Here is a 17,187-nt window from a genome sequence, read left to right on the forward strand (position 1 = left end):
TTTTTTTTTTTGAGACAGAACCTCAAGCTGTCGCCCTGGGTAGAGTGCCATAGCATCACAGCTTACAGCAACCTCCAACTCCTGGGCTTACGCGATTTTCTTGCCTCAGCCTCCCAAGTAGCTGGGACTATGGAACTATATACATTTGTTTAAATACTTGCTTTTAACAGCTGTCATAGTTGAAAGAGACACTTCATAAAGATACGTAGCTCCAAAGCAAACAAATATAAAATTGGCTATTTAAACTAACTCACATTTTTTCAATCATGTCTACTAATAAACAGTTCAAGGTTTTTTGTTGAAATCTGCTAATAATTGCCATTTTCCCCCTTATAAATTAGTTGTTCCCACAAACTAATTGAAAGATTTTCCTTTGAAAGTTTTTAACTGATTTATAACCTACAAAATTTCTTTGATAGATTTAAAAACAATAAAAATTTTGTTCTTCATCGGCGCCTGTGGCTCAAGTGGCTAAGATCCCAGCCATATACACCTAAGGTGGTGGGTTTGAATCCAGCCCAGGCCTGCCAAACAACAATGACAGCTGCAACCAAAAAATAGCTGAGCATTGTGGTGGGCGCCTGTGGTCCCAGCTATTTGGGAGGCTGAGGCAGGAGACTTACTTGAGCCCAGGAGTTGAAGGTTGCTGTGAGCTGTGATGGCACTGCACTCTACCCAAGGGGACAGCTTGAAGCTCTGTCTCCAAAAAAAAAAAAAAAATTTGTTCTTCAAATATCTGAAGGTTTGCTTTTGAAAATTTTTAACAGGTTCGAAACCTACAAAAATTCTTTCATAGGTTTAAAAGCAAATAAAAATTTCTAGTACAAGTTTTTGAAATGTGATTATATGTGTTTTCTTTAGTGACGTTATTTTTGACAACAATACACTCTTTTCCAAGTACTTTTTACAGTTCCGTGCCCATAGCACAGTGGTTTTGGTGCCGGCCACATACACTGAGGCATTGTGGTGGATGCGTGTAGTCCTAGCTACTTGGGAAGCTAAGGGAAGAGAATTGCTTAAGGCCAAGAGTTTGAGATTGCTGTAAGCTGTGACACCCGCCACGGCACTCTACCGAGGGTGACATAGTGAGATCCTGTCTCAAAAAAAGAAAAAAAAAAAAAAAAGAAAATATTTAATGTGTTTTTCAAAAATCATTTATTTTTACATTTGTTGTCAAAATATAATATTTCCCTTGAAGAAACCATTGTATTTCTTTTCTGACATTTGATGGATATTGTAATGCTTTTTGTCAAAGATAAAATAACCAAATTTAGATCATTAGAGTTTTCATTTAAAATACATAATTTGGGACTGGGCATGATGGTTCACACCTAAAATCCTAGCCCTCTGGGAGGCCAAGGCGATGGATCACCTGAGCTCAGGAGTTTGAGATCAGGCTGAGCAAAGCAAGACCTCAGTCTCTACTAAAAATAGAAAAACCAGCCAAGTGCAGTGGCAGTCACCTGTAGTCCCAGTTATTGGGGTGGCTGAAGCAAGAGGATTGCTTGAGCCCAAGAGTTTGAGGTTGCTGTGAGCAATGATGCCGGCAGTGGCACTCTACCGAGGGTGGCAAAATGAGACTCTGTCTCAAAAATAAAAAAATAAAAAAATAAAAATATATATATATATATAAAATATGTAATTTGGCCAAGTGGGATGGTTCATGCTTATAATCCAGCATGTTCAGAGGCTGTGGCAGGAAGATCCCTTGAAGCCAGGAGTTTGAGACTGGCCTGAGGAATAAAATAAGACCTCATCTCTACAAAGAAAAAATAAAACATGATTTTTCTTAAACTCTTTATAAGTGCTTTGATAATGAAATAACCAGCATGCTACTGTGTAAAACAAAAGTTTTGGGGGAATACTCCTGATCTCATTAAAATGTATTGTAAAGATTCTATTATTTATGATAATAAATACTATAACCTATAAATCTATTTAACTGAGAATATAGAGACTGGAATATATTACAAAAAAAGAGTAATAACACTGATGGAAAAGTAGCAAACTTTGAGAATATGGTCTATTGTGTCAGATGCCAAAGAGAGTTAACTGAAAAGCATCCATTGAAATGCTCCATGTCCATTAAATAATAGAGAAATGTCCATTAAACAATAGAGAAAGAGGCAAGAGTGGATTAATAAGGGAAATGGCAATGAAGTAGATTACACATCAATGCCACTGTCTTTAAAGGTTATGATAAATGGATATACAAGGTCCAAAACAGGATTTTTATTAAGATGGAAGAAATGTAAACATTTTTATTAAAATAAAAGCAAGGGAAGGAGCTGTAGGTGGGGAATGTAGAAATGCTTTATCACAAAGTTATGGAAAGATCTTCTGGTGGGAAATACACTTGTTCTTTAAGAGTGTTATTAAATAGATTAAGGTAGGTATTGATGCAGTTGTTTTTAAAGTGATTCTAGCCTAGATAAGAATAATAAAGGGAGCTTGAAAAGTTAGGTAAAAGTTTGGATAGATAATTGATAAGTGAAACCTCTTCCTTTACCTACCCCACCCCCCACCCCGTCCTTCCCTGCACCCTTCTTTTTATTTGTAGCATGAGCAGCCCATCTCTGGAGAAAGGGTACTAGTTTCTAAGAAGCTGTTTTTCATCTCTTAACTATAAATATGCTGAGTGTGAAAAGTACTTAATTGATGTTTATAAAACTAGTTAAGATTTTAATTTTGAAGCATTCTCTAATTGAAGTTTTTATAAAATAAAGAAATGCATTGTAGTGAATTTCTAAAAATTCATCAGATTATTTTACATTATTCATATTTGGAAATATGACCATAGATTTTTAAAATTAATTAGAGATAAAATTTTATATTATAGTATTATATAAAACAGCTTTGATTTAAAGACAATTGTATTAAAGCAATGTGAAATTTACCTATAATGAGCCTTCTGATCTTAGAAATAAAATATCAAAGGAAACCTTATTTTATTTGTGACATCTCCTGTTTCCAATATTTTATTTTTTCTCCATGAGTTATATATGAAAAAAACATCTTATGGATTCAAAGCTTTTCAGGAGTAAGGGCTTAGTCATTTAATGTTATCCAGATTTGACATTTAACCACAAAGCACTTTCTGAAGATGTCCCTGTTAACCATATAAATACTATTAATTTATGTATTTAAATAAGTGGGCAGATAAGAAAATTTATCATTTGAGTAAGAATTTTTTATTTGTGATAAAATATAGATAACATAAAATTTATCATTTTAACCATATTTCCATATCAGTTCAGTGGCATTAAGTCTGTTTACACTATTCTGCAGTCATCACTGCCATCCATCTTCAGAACTTCTTTCATCTTCTCAAATTGAAACTCTTCAACCACTGAAGGATATTATTTGTTATATTGCCAAGCCAAAAAGTAAGAGAGCAAGAACTCATAAAGTAAATGAAACACAGAAATCTACTTTTGTTTGAGGCCAAATTCAGACAAAACTGAATTAAAGTTCTGATAGTTTTATGGAAATGGTTAGAGAGAAACCAAAAGCAAAATCCAGTAAAATCAAGCTGTAGTTCTAATAAATTGTAGGATAAGTAGAAGAGAAATCAAAGCCCACGGCCTTGATCATGATAGGGAAATGAAATAAAATCCTCGCATATTTAGCGTGCACCATCGTCTTTGAGAGACTATACCATCACAGTGAAGGTAAATCAGAAGTAAAAAACTGTTTCCCTTTCTTCCCTACTGGGGCACCCTGGGGAGATTTGCCTTGGGACTAGGCAGAACAGAAGATAAAAGACCTATCCTTGGAATAGGTATTTTTACATGGATTTCAGTCCAAATTTGCATCAGTCAGTGGTCAAAGGGATCCTTAGTTTTTAAATGGTTGCCAAATAGCAGAAGCAAATGCATATTTTCTCTGGAGGAAGACACCTTCTTTTTGGCCCTGAGAACTTTCTTTTCTTTTTTTCTTCTTTTTTTTTTTTTTTTTTTTGCAGTTTTTGGCCAGGGCTGGGTTTGAACCTGCCACAGAGAACCAGCACCCTACCCTTTTGAGCCACAGGCGCTGCCCAGAACTTTCTTTTCAAAGGCAGTGATTAGCACACAGCTAAATGTAATTAAACGTGAAGGAAAAGAAAAAGAACAGTAAGAACAAGCAGAAAACAAATAGAAAAAGAAGAGCATAAAGTTTTTATATATTAGAAGTATCAAACACTGATTATTTTTAAATGGTACTTATTATAAAAGATAGGCTTTATGAGAGCAAGGAAGAAATTATATAAAGTGACATAAGTACATTTGGAAAGGGATCAAATAAGACATCTGAAAAATACTGAAATTAATAAATAAAGTAAGTGGGTTTCTCAGCCAACTGAATGTAGTTGAAGAGAGAATGTATGGCATAGAAGAGAGAAGAAAAGTTCCAAACTGTAGCAAAAGAGACAAGACAATGAACAGAGAGTCATTTAAAAATATGGAGAACATAGTGAGAAGGTCTTAATAGAACACTTAATTGAAGACCTGGAGAAGAGATAAAGAATGGAGCAGAAGCAAGTCTGAAGAAGTACTAGTTGAAAAGTACCTGAACTGACGGAAGACACCCAATTCAGAAACACAAATGCCAGATCAGGAGAACTAAGAAGAAATCTAGTTCTAGACATAGAGGACATGGAAAAAAACAAAGATGATGGAACATCAGAAAGCAACCAGAGGTCAGAGAAAGACATTATCTTAATTAGCAGCATAGTTAGACTGGCAGCTGACTTCTCAACAGTAACAGTAAAAGCGGGAGGACTTGGAACGGTATTTTCAGTGTCTCGAGAGAAAAGAACTGTTTACCTAGGCATTATACACGGAGAAAACAGTTTTGAAGTCTGAATGTGAAACACGAATATTTTAAAATACGGCAAAACTGAGAGAGTAAGCTAGTAGACTCTAATTTATGATAACCATAAATTAATGATGTACTTTAGGCAGTAGAGAATGGTGATCCAAATGGAAAATTAAAGATGCAAGAGGAGATGAAGAGCAAATAAAACGGTAAGTAACGAGATAGGTGTATGTCAACAGGCGTAGTAAAATATGGCCAGTGGAGTTACCAAAGAAGACCCTGACGACAATCACATGTAGGTCCGGAGAAAGGTAAAAGGATCCTGATTGTTCTCAGGCCCTTGAATTATTAAGATTCCAGTAAAAGTACAGATTTAGCTTTTAGTATTTCCAAATTAAGATGGTGGAAGAGCTCCACCTGAGAGAGGGGCTTCTTGGGTGCTGATAATGTTCTATTTCTTGACCTAAGGGTGATAGCGGGACAGCAGGGGAGTAAGGAGAGGCCTTGCGTTGTGTGTTTAAGTTAAACATGAGATAAATGTTTCCTGTACTTATCTATTTCTATCTTACATTTCACATTTTAAAAAGTTAAGAAAGTAGGATAGAAACAATGTACTTCAAAAAGGATAAACACAGAGAGTCACATAGGAAGTCATATTTTCCCTCATGATTTGGCAAAAATTATTACAGGGCATTACTTATGGTAAATCTATGAGCAAAATTTAACTAGTTCCGTAGGGATGTGATATTTAATTTATTGACAGGGTAATAATGACTTAAATCTAATTTCAGAATATTACCTTAAAAAGAAGTGATAGGGAATAATCTAATGGTTGAGTTTATAATCTTTTCCCTTTATCTGTCAAGTCTGTCTTTACCTAAGATTCTGTTCAGTCTTTTACAATAAAAATGATCATAATTATTGTGGAAAGCAATGAAAAATGTCTCAAGAAAAGAACCAATAGCTATAGCGTATTTTTATTGGCCCCTATGACACCAAAAGTACTCTTATATTTAGTTGTGAATACATACTCAGCTGAAATATGTAAATTAATACAAATGTCAATATAATAACAGCAATGCAATAATAAGTTTCAAAAAATAGAAAATAATAAAAAATAAAGAAAGGAAGTTTCAAAATGCTTATAGACATAGGCAGAAGGTACAATGATACCTGCCTATGTATGATAGCTGTACAAAACAGATAGCATAATGTTTTATATGATCATTTGGTACCTAAATGTTTATATTATCTCTATACCAAAAGACTCATAAAGTCTTAAGCCTTATTTGGCAATCATTCAGTCTCTCCTCTAACCCAGCTTCTGCAATCATGTTATCTTACAAGGTAAATTTTAATCTATTAAAATGTAGTTATATCACTCAGTATATTATTGACCAAGAGTTCAAATGTATGTCTTACAATAAGCATACCAATTCCTAGGAGACAGTATATGGTTGTGTGAGAAGTAAATAAAATAGCATATATTAAATATAAATATAAATATACCTAGCACATAAAAAACAACCTAATAATATTAAGTAAATGAAAAACAACCCAATAATACTTAGGTAAGGATATAGTGTATATTAAATTTTTAGATAATAGCTTTTTCTTTCTTTCATATTCCGGAGAATGTACTAGTTATTTATTTAGCTATTCTTTTACAAAGTGCTTTGAAGTGGCCTGAATTAGGATAAAGATTAGAGGACATATGTAGGATCTCTTTGCACATGCCTACATAGACTCTCAGCAGGCCAGCTGGTACTGAAGTTATTCATACAGGTACTAGAAATCACTGAGACACTATTTTTCCATCTTTCTTGCCTTTTTACGGGACCCTGTAATTAAGTCAGGTACTCTAAAATGCAGCATAAACATACTGTTGGGTTTTTTGTTTTGTTTTGTTTTTTTTGAGACAGAGTCTCAAGCTATCCCCCTGGGTAGAGTGCTGTGGCATCACAGCTCACAGGAACTTCCAACTCCTGGGCTCAAGTGAATCTCCTGTCTCACCCCCCCAAGCAAGTGGAACAACAGAGACCCGCCACAACGCCCAGCTATTTTTTTTTTCTTTTTGGTTATAGCGGTCATTGTTGTTTCGGTGGGCCTGGGCTAGATTCAAACCCACCACCTTAGGTGTATGTGGCTGGTACCTTAGCCACTTGAGCCACAAGTGCCGAGCTGGGTTTTTTTTTTAATCATATACAAAACACTATATCCTTAAAGGGCTGTCTTGGGACATTTAACCCTCTATCTCCATGCACACACAAAGATTTTAACTTCTTTTTATTATCAATTATATTGTTTTCATTATTTAATGGTTTCGGGGTAACATGATTATAAGAGTATACCATTTCTATGTATTCTGTTTATTTTAGACATCTTGTAACCTTGGGAAAGTCAGTTAATCCCTTTACATCTCACTTCTTTACATTTAATGGGACATATTTTCTAAAATAATTTCTAGTGCTAAATTCTTTTCATTAAATGTTTATTTTTGAGAATTTTTTTTTTTTTTTTATCAAATCCACAATGAAAACAAACTTTTTTTGTTTTGGTATAGGCCAAAGTGTATTTCTTTTTGTAGTGTCACTCTTGTGCTATGTTATGGATGTAATAATTTTATGTTAGCGTATATTCAAGAGAATTAGTGAATAGAAATTACTTCACTCAACATGTGTTAGTGACTTTAAAGCATACTTTAAAGGTTATATACAGAGTCCACTTAAGAGCCAAACACTTTCAATAAGACTATTTGGAAAGAATTGTTTAAATAAAATTTATAATATGTTGCCATTTTTGAAAGGTATTGTACTTAATTTTTCTCTGATGACTCAGGTTTATCACCATGACCACATTCTCAGGGGCTACAGAGATAAACAACTATATATCTATAAAAGAATTCACTTATTAATTAACAAATATCTGCTGAGTGACTTCAGTGTGCCAAGGACTGGATTGGGATTCTACAAGTGATGATGTACAAAAACAGGTGGAGGTCTCTGTCCTTGTGGTTTAGAGTCTAGCTGTGGAAAAATGAAATAACCTAAATAATTACACAAATGTCCTCGTATAATTTTAAACTTGATAAGTTTTTTTTTTTTTGAGACAGAGCCTCAAGCTGTTGCCCTGGGTAGAGTGCTGTGGCATCACGGCTCACAGCAACCTCCAATTCCTGGGCTCAAGCGAGTCTCCTGCCTCCACCTCCCAAGTAGCTGGGACTACAGGCACCCACCACAATGCCTGGCTATTTTTTGGTTGCAGCCATCATTGTTGTTTGGCGGGCCCGGGCTGGATTTGAACCCGCCACCTTAGGTGTATGTGGCTGGCGCCTTAGTCACTTGAGCCACAGGTGCCAAGCCAACTTGATCAAGTATTACAAAGAAAACTTTTGTTTTAAGAACATTACTTTAAGGATGGGCATGGTGGCTGTTGCCTATATTCCTAACACTCTGGGAGGCCAAGGAGGTAGATTACCTGAGCTTAGGAATTTGAGACCAGTCTAGCAAAGCGAGACTCCATCACTACAAAAAGTAGAAAAAACTAGCCAGGTGTTGTGATGGGTGCCTGTGCCCCAACTATTCAGGAGCTTGAGACAAGAGGATTGCTTGAGCCCAAGAGTTTGAGGTTGCTGTGAGCTATGGCCAAGGCATTCAACCCCAAGGCAACTCAGTGAAACTCTGTCTTTAAAAAAAAAAAAATTGTTTTGGAATTCTATCTCACCTCAATCCCAAATTGATGAATTGGTAGCACTATTATCTTGCACAACTCTCTGGATCACAGTTAGAATGAGATTTGTCATGCACCTGGCTCATGCTTGTAATCCCAGCACTCTGGGAGGCTGAGGCAGGAGGATTGGTTGAGATCTGGAGTTCAAGACTGGCCTGAGCAATTTACCAAGACCCTGTCTCTACAAAAATTTTAAAAATTAGCCAGGTGTGGTGGCATGTGCATGTAGCTCTAGCTGCTGTGAGGCTGAAAGGGAGGATTACTTAAGCCCAGGAGTTGGAGGATGTAGTAAGCTATGATGATGCCACTGCATTCCAGCATAGGTGGAAGAACAAAACCTTGTCTCTTAAAAAAAGAAAGAGAGAGAGAACAGCCTATGTCCTGGATTATTGCGAGAAACAAATGAGATATGATTTTTCAAATTTTTTTTACCTGTCTTTCTGGACTTCAATGTAAGCTTTAGGAAAGTAGAGAATTTTTGATCTATCTTAATAACTGCTATTTTCCTTAGTTCCGAGATCAATGAGAGTCACATCATGAGCACAAGTAAATATTTGTTGAATGAATGAAATGTTGTTCACAGGTAATCATCATTCATAAATATTTTGTGTTTATTTTTCTCCTCTATAGTCAGACTGATATTGATATGACAGCTCTCTTAGCTATCTCCTGTGGTTTGGCTTTTCATTTAATTTGACTCTGGACTAGAAGATCAGATAACCAGAGTGGTAGAACTATCTACACTGTAATAAGAAACATTTTATAGTAAGAGAAGCCGTCTCTTCAAAGTAACATTGAACTTTTGTGAATGGACTTCACTGAGATTTCTTTTGGTTGTTTAACTACCTTTTGTGATTTCATCTGTATTCTATACCAGGGGTGCTAATGTATTATATATTATATTATGTGTATACTTTGAGCACTTTTTGTAATTGCAGAAGTCAAATGTGACTTATAGTCATCTTTTGTTATTGGTATATATTGAATATTACTATTTTAATATGGTTGTTTTCCTTTTTGTTTTTTTAAGAGACAGAGTCTCACTTTGTCACCCTCAGTAGAGTACCGTAGCATCACAGCTCACAGCAACCTCCAGTTCTTGGGCTTAGGTGATTCTCTTGCCTCAGCCTCCTGAGTAGCTGGGACTACAGGCACCCACCACAACGCCCGGCTATTTTTTTGTTGCAATTTGGCCAGGGCTGATTGAGCCCACCACTCTCAGTATATGGGGCCGGCACCCTACTCACTGAGCCACAGGTGCCGCCCTAGTTGTTTTCCTTTCTTACAGCATTTTGGCACCCTCTGTATAGTTGAAATTGCTAGATAAGTAACCTCATAAATGAACTGTTTCAGTTCTTATAATAAAGAATATTTATTCTAGCTTTATATCATGTTATAATTTTTGAATATAATTAGAAGAAATTTAAATTTTTTATTTTTAGTTTGGCCAGTGATCCTCTACATAATTTTTGTGAACCACAGAAAACTTACAATTTGATATAATTAAAAAATTCTTCAATTCTGTGATCATTTTAATAATATTCTCACCTGGTTAGTTACTTTCCAGAACGCCTGTTTACACTCCTGTTACTCTTTGATTCCTAATCCCCTTCTTTCATTTAATGGCAGTTACCTCCCAGGAAAGTGTCAGAGTTGGGCTTTTAGCTTTATTAATCTTGGGAGCAGAGTTTAAGATGAATCACCAGGAACTGAGCAACTAAGAAGATTGAGTCTTCAAATCAATGAAGTGCTAGTCATAGGGATAGTTTGTGGTTTTTAGATCTTAGACTCTAAAAGGAACATAAAATGTAGAAATGGATCCTTATTTACCCCATGGGGTATTATTTCTGACAGAGTAAATTTCTGCTTCAAATAATATCTAGATTTTTGTTGCTATTCATTTATGCTTTAATGAGTCCCAAAATACGATATGAAATTAAATACCAATGAATCATTGCCATGCTGTTTATTTCCACTAATGGTAATTATCTCACATGAAATGCAACCATTCTTTCTAATTGGATATCATAATTGAAAAATTGCATATAAGCTGGCAAACTAATCACATATAAAGTAATTCATTTACCTTAATATTTTCAATAGTTATTTCTCAATTTATGAGAAAACATTATTTGTTAGCAGCATATTCTAGGTTAATGTTTTCAACATAATTTTGGATTCTTGTGAATGATATTAAATATCATATTTACTAGAGTTATTATTTCAGTAGGGAAGTAAAACTCCTGCTGCATTTTTAACAGTGCCAGTAGAAATGATTTTCTTTTGTAAAAAGCTTACTTTTCTCTATTTATCTCTAATAACATTATTCTAAAACCTAATGTTATATAGGGGAATGTTTTAATAAATTGTAGTATAACCACTAGATCTAATATCATATAACTATTAAAAAATTGTGTGTATAGAAAGTGTATAATCATAAAAGCATACTTAGGAGGAAAAAAATCAGGATACTAAAAGTATAGTATGATTTTATAGAAAAAAGATTTGAAGGGTATGAATTAACATTTTAATGCAAACTATATACTCTATTTGTGTTTAGAAAATGAGAATTTGGAAAACACTTCAACTTTTATTTTTTATTTCCAAATTTTCCTTAAAATAAAAAACAGTAATTGAATATCTTAGATTAGATAGAAGTATTTGTCAACCTGATATCTCATTTCTCAGGTAGAAAAATAAGACTATCATATTGACTTCCTAGTCTCTGCCTTTATGTTTTAGAAAGTCCCACTTGAAGTTAAGAGCCAGAGATAAGAATGGTAGATTACAATGTAAAAACTGACTGCTTTTTTCCTCTACTTTTTATTGTGGAAATCTTTAGACATATAGGAAGCATAGCAAAAAGAAACCACATATTCCCAACTTCAAGAATTCTCAATACTTTGCTAATTCATTTCAGTTATTCCTCATCCTGGCAGACTTATTTTTTCCCTAGAAATTTTTAAAAAACAGATTCTAGTGATTTTTATTTTAGCTATAAACAGTTCTATGCATTTCTTTGATAACTCTTTTTTAATACACCTTCCACTTTATTGTCACATTGAATATTATTAACCATAATTTGTTACTGTCATTCAGTTCTCTGTTCACATTCAGATTTCTATAGTTGTCTCAAAACTATCTTTTTATGATTAGTTTGTTAGAATCAGGATTCAAAGTCCATGGATTATATTTGGTTATTATGTATCCTAAGTCTCTTAAAAAAAAAAAAAATATATATATATATATACTTCTTTGCATAGGATACAAGTATGATTTTGTTACATAGATATATTATATAGTGGGAAAGACAGGGGTTTTAGTATATTCATTCCCCCAGATAATGTATGGTATGTTTGCCCATGAAGTGATTTATCATCTACTCCCTCTTACCTCCTTCCCTTCCGAATCTCCACTGTCTATCATTCCATACTCTGTGTTCAATGTGCACACATTATTTTGCTCCCACTTATAAAAAATACGCAGTATTTGTCATTATGCATCCGAGTTGTTTTACTTAAAACAATGGGTTCCAGTTCCATCTAAGTAGTTATAAAAGACAGAATTTCATTCTTCTTTATGTCTAGGAAGTATTCCATTATGCATATATACCACATTTTTTTTCTTTTTAGAAACAGAGTCTCATTTTATCTCCCTTGGTAGAGTGCTGTCGCGTCACAGCTCACAGCAACCTCCAACTCCTGGGCTTAGGCGATTCTCTTGCCTCAGCTTCCTGAGTAGCTGGAACTATAGGCGCCTGCCACAATGCCTGGCTGTACCACATTTTCTTTACCTCATCATCTGTTGCTATTGTGAAAAATGCTACAATAAACATACAAGTGCAGGTATCATTTTGATGCAATGACTTTTTTTTTGAGACAGTCTCATTATGTCACCCTCGATAGAATGCTGTGGCGTCACAGCTAACAGCAACCTCAAACTCTTGGACTTAAGCGGTTCTCTAGCCTCAGCCTCCTACGTAGCTAGGACTATAGGTGCCTGCCACAACGCCTGGCTAGTTTCTGGTTGGAGCTGTCACTGTTATTTAGCAGGACTGGGCTGGGCTCAAACATACTAGCCTCAGTGTATGTGGCTGGTACCCTATTCACTGAGCTACGGGTGCCGAGCCTGCAATGACTTAAGATCATTTGGGTAGATATTCAGTAAAGGGACTGCTGGATCAAATGGTAGTTCTGTTTTTAGTTCTTTGAGAAATCTCCATACTGTTTTCCATAGAGGTTATACTGATTTACATTCCTATGAGCATAAGCATTCTTTTTTCTCCTCACACTCACAAACATCTAGTATTTTTTTTTTTAATAATAGTCATTTCGGAGTGGTAGAAGATGGTATCTCATTGTGGTTTTAATTTGTATTTCTCTGCTGACTAGTGATTTGGACGTTTTTTCATATGCTTTTTGGTCATTTCTATGTCTTGTGAAAAATGTCTATTCATGTCTTCTGCCCACGTTTTAATATGATTTTTTTTATTGTTGGGTTGTTTGAGGTCTTAAGTTCTGGTTATTAGTTCCTTTTCAGATGCATAGTTTACAACCATTTTTTCCCATTCTGCACGTTGTCTGTTCACTGTGTTGATTATTTCTTTTGCTGTGCAGAAGATTTTTAGTCTAATTAAGTCCCATTCATATGCTTATGTTTTTGTTGCCTGTACTTCTTTAGTCTTAGTCATAACTTCTTTGCCTAGACAAATGTCCATGAGAGTTTACCCTAGGTTTTTTTCTAATATATTTTATAGTTTCAGGTCTTACATGTAAGTCTATACTCTATATTGAGTTAATTTTTATGTATGGGGAGAGAGAGATATCTTGTTTCATTCTTCTGCATATGGCAATCCAATGTTTCTGGCAACATTTATAAAAAGAGGATATCCTTTTACCAGTATATGTTCTTATCTACTTTGTCAAAGATTAGTTGGATATAAATATGTGGTTTTATTTCTAGGTTTTCTATTCTGTTTTATTGATCTATATGTCTGTTTTTATGCCAGAACTAGTATTTTGGTTACTATAGCCTTGTAGTATAATAGGTAATATGATGCCTCTAGCTTTGTTCTTTTTGCTTATGATTGCTTTGGCTATTCAGACTGTTTCTTGGTTTCATATGAATTTTAAGAATGTTTTGTTTAATTCTGTGAAAAATGGTATTAGTATTTTGAGAGGAATTGCATTGAATCTGTAGATTGCTTCAGACAGTACGGTCAGTCATTTTAACAATTTAATTCTTCCAGTCCATGAGCATGGATATTCTTCTATTTGTTTGTGTCATGTACAACTTCTTTCATCAGTGTTTTATGTTTTTCCTTGTAGAGATCTTTTACCTCCTTGGATAAAAATTATGTCAAATCAAAAGTTACAATTAACTTTTAAAGTTAATAAAAAATTATGTTGAATCAAAAGTTTATTATATTTCAAAAAAGAAGCAGTACAATTAGTCAAAACTCTTGACACTGTTTTGCCATTTTAACACTAGCTTGTGTATGACAGCAGCAAAGAAGCCTGGAGGGTGAGTGGAGATGAAATCGCAAAAGTCATTTTCCACAGCTTGCTGGTAATTAAATATTTTTCCTTGCTAGAAGTGGTTGAAAGCCTGGAAGAAGTGGTGGTCAGTTGGTACATATTCTGGTGAATATGGTGGATAACAGTTTCCAAGTTTGTGTGACAACATTGTCTTGCAAGAGGATTGGCCTGTCTCTGTTGACAAATCTCAGCTGCTTAATTGCAAGCATCCTCATCATGGCATCCATTTGGTTGCACTTTGGACTACTTTTCTGCATTTAATCTTTATCCAGCCATTGTGCTGAAGGCTTGTGATTGTCAAAAAGAATCCATTTTTATCACACATAACAATATAGTGTAGAAAGGGTTCACCTTTATGTCACGGCAACAAAGACAAGCTTCGGGACAGATGGTTCTCTTCTGACACTCATTTAATTCAGAGAGAACCCATCTATCCAATTTCTTTACCTTGCCAATTTGTTTCAGATGGTCCAATGTTGTTGGAATACTACCATCAAACTTTGCTGCTAATTCACACATAGGTTAAGATACATTCACTTCTATTACAGCTTTCAACTCATTATCCACCTTGGTCTTAGGTCAGCCACATGGCTCATTTACAACATTGAGATCACCAGAATGGAACTTCTCAAACCAGAGAAATGTTGTACTGTGTATTCATTAGCCCCTTCCTACCCAAACACTTCATTAATATTTCAAGCTTTCTTTACTGAATTGGTTCCATGGTGGCACTCATATTAAGAAATAACATAGATTTTTGATTAACCCATAGTTTCACAAAAGGTGCTCTAAAAAATTTCTTTTGTGAGATAATCAGATATTAAAATGTGTGTTTGAACAATGAGGATGTACCTTCACAATTTAAAAACAAAAAAAGCATCAAAGTAAAATGTCAGAGATATCAACTGTCAAACTTAATACTTAAGGAAATTGGATATAGCTTACTTAATAACCTAATGCGTCCTCAAACTTTTTAAATGGGAGGCCAGTTCACTGTCCCTCAGACCGTTGGAGGGCTGGAGTGTGGGCCCAGGGATGAGTTGGCTGCTAAGCAGGACAGGCGGCAGCGGCAAAAACACCCGGCAAGCTGGATAAATGTCCTAGGTGGGCTGCATGTGGTCTGCATGCTGTAGTTTGAGGATGCCTGAAATATATTCCTAGGTGTTTTTTTTTTATTTTTTTGAGCTATTATAAATGGGATTGCCTTTTGGTTCTTAGCTTGACAGTTTTTGGTGTACACATATAAAAACATTGCTGACTTTTGTACACTGATTTTGTATCTTAAAACTATACTGTAATTTATTTATCAAATCTAAGATTTGTTGGTGGAGTCTTTAGGGGTTTTTCTATCTGTAAGATCATATCATTAGTAAACAGAGGCAATTTGACTTTCTCTTTTCTAATTTGGATGCCTTTCATTTCCTTTTCTTAACTGAAGTCCTAATAAAAGAGAAAGAAAGAGAACTGTAATTTTAAGTGACATTTTGTTTTATTGCTACAAAAATAGTAAAGTTCATTGTAGGAAAATTGGAAAATTCAGAAAATTCTAAGAAGAAATTATATTGCTTGGAGTATATTTCTTTACTACATGTATCATTTTTACAAGGAGAGATGTGAAACAGACATTACAAGTCGTTCAAAAACAGTCATTCCTAGGTCTATATGTTTATAGATGTGTTTCTTTTCTAGGGCTGCTGTAACAAATTAGCACTAACTGTGTGGCTTGAAATAACAAATATTCTTTCACAGTTCTGGAAGTTTACAATCAAGGTATTAGGCAGAACTATGCTGCCTGTGATGGTTCTAGGGAAGAATCCTTCTTTGGCTTTTCTTAGCTGCAGGTGTTCACCTACAGTCCTTGGCTTTCAGTATATAAATACTTCACTCCAAACTCGGTCTGTGTCTTCACATGGTATTCTTCCCTGTGTGTGTCTCTTCCTTTAAGGATGTAACCGACTGGATTTAGGGTCCACCCTCATCCAGTAAGTTCTTATCTTAAATAATTACATCTTCAAAGAGTCTATTTCCAAATAAAGTCACATTCTGAGATTCTGGGGAGACACTATTTAACCTAATACAGCAGGTATGGGTATTTGTACTTGTATATATCTATGGGGGGTGGGCTGCAGTGCTATCATAATCTCTCTGAGAATGTACAAAGCTTATTTCCACATTAAGTGGTTTATTGTGAGAATTATGTCAAATTGGGCAAAATGTTGGAAACCACTGGCCTACAATAATGCTTTAAAATTTTGTGTTGAATATTTATTCTTTTCTATCCCATAAGCTTAGTTTCCTTGGCTGCATAGTGTATTTTTAAGCCAAAGGGTGGGGCATGTGTACCATGGGAGGTAATCTGAAAAGAGAAACCAAGATTTTGTTCAGCTTAACATGTGTCAAAATGCTGAAATTGGCCTATTTTTCCATAGAGCCTAGCTCTTCAGCTAGTTATTGTCCTGGTATCCCAGGGTAATTATTATGGCCTTCTACCTTGAATAATTCCTGGCTTCTGAGGATATCTTAAGGATATAGCTCTTTCACACTACTGTGCTAAAGGGCATTGGACCTTATTTTCCTGTGAATGAAAGACAGTAATCCCTAAATATAGTTTAATATACATTTTAAATTCCAAACTTTTTTATTGTTTAAAAAATGGAACACTTTACGAACTTGCATGTCATCTTTCTGCAGGGGCCATGCTAATCTTCTCTATATCATTCCAATATTAGTATATATGCACCGGAGTGAGCACTAAACTCCAAACTTTTGAAAGCATTTTTATCACGTATTGTTACGTAGAAGCATTTTCCACAGCAGTCATCCACCATGTAGTAATGTGGATTGGATTGCAAATGCATCCTTACAAATTACTAGCATTATAGTAAAGCAATGAAAATATGTAACTTTCTCACTAATAAACTTGTTTTTTCCTCCAACCAAACTAAATTTAGTGAGTGGTTCTACTTTCCCCTTATCTGTTGTCTTTTTTTTTTTTTTTTTTTTTTTTTTTTTCTTTATGAGATTTCTCCCTTTGGAATTTACTTTAGCTAAGAAAGTAGGCTTGCCCAGTAGACAGTTGTATACCATGAGTGTCATGGTATGTTCATCTAAAATGCTTTCCTTT

At 34.8% G+C, this 17,187-nt stretch overlaps 1 protein-coding gene and 1 non-coding gene across 2 annotated transcripts in view; one reads left to right on the forward strand and one right to left on the reverse strand.

Annotated features, from left to right (window-relative positions):
• KANSL1L (KAT8 regulatory NSL complex subunit 1 like) overlaps positions 1 to 17,187 on the forward strand; it is a 140,751-nt gene that overhangs the window by 66,775 nt on the left and 56,789 nt on the right. The window lies entirely within an intron of this gene.
• Positions 16,710 to 16,815, reverse strand: LOC111723643. The gene has a single exon (XR_002772143.1). It is a non-coding gene; the product is annotated as a U6 spliceosomal RNA (small nuclear RNA).

This window comes from Otolemur garnettii, unplaced genomic scaffold (genome assembly GCF_000181295.1).
Source record: "Otolemur garnettii isolate 467f Iridium unplaced genomic scaffold, OtoGar3 scaffold00013, whole genome shotgun sequence".
In the NCBI taxonomy this organism is placed as follows: Eukaryota; Metazoa; Chordata; class Mammalia; order Primates; family Galagidae; genus Otolemur; species Otolemur garnettii.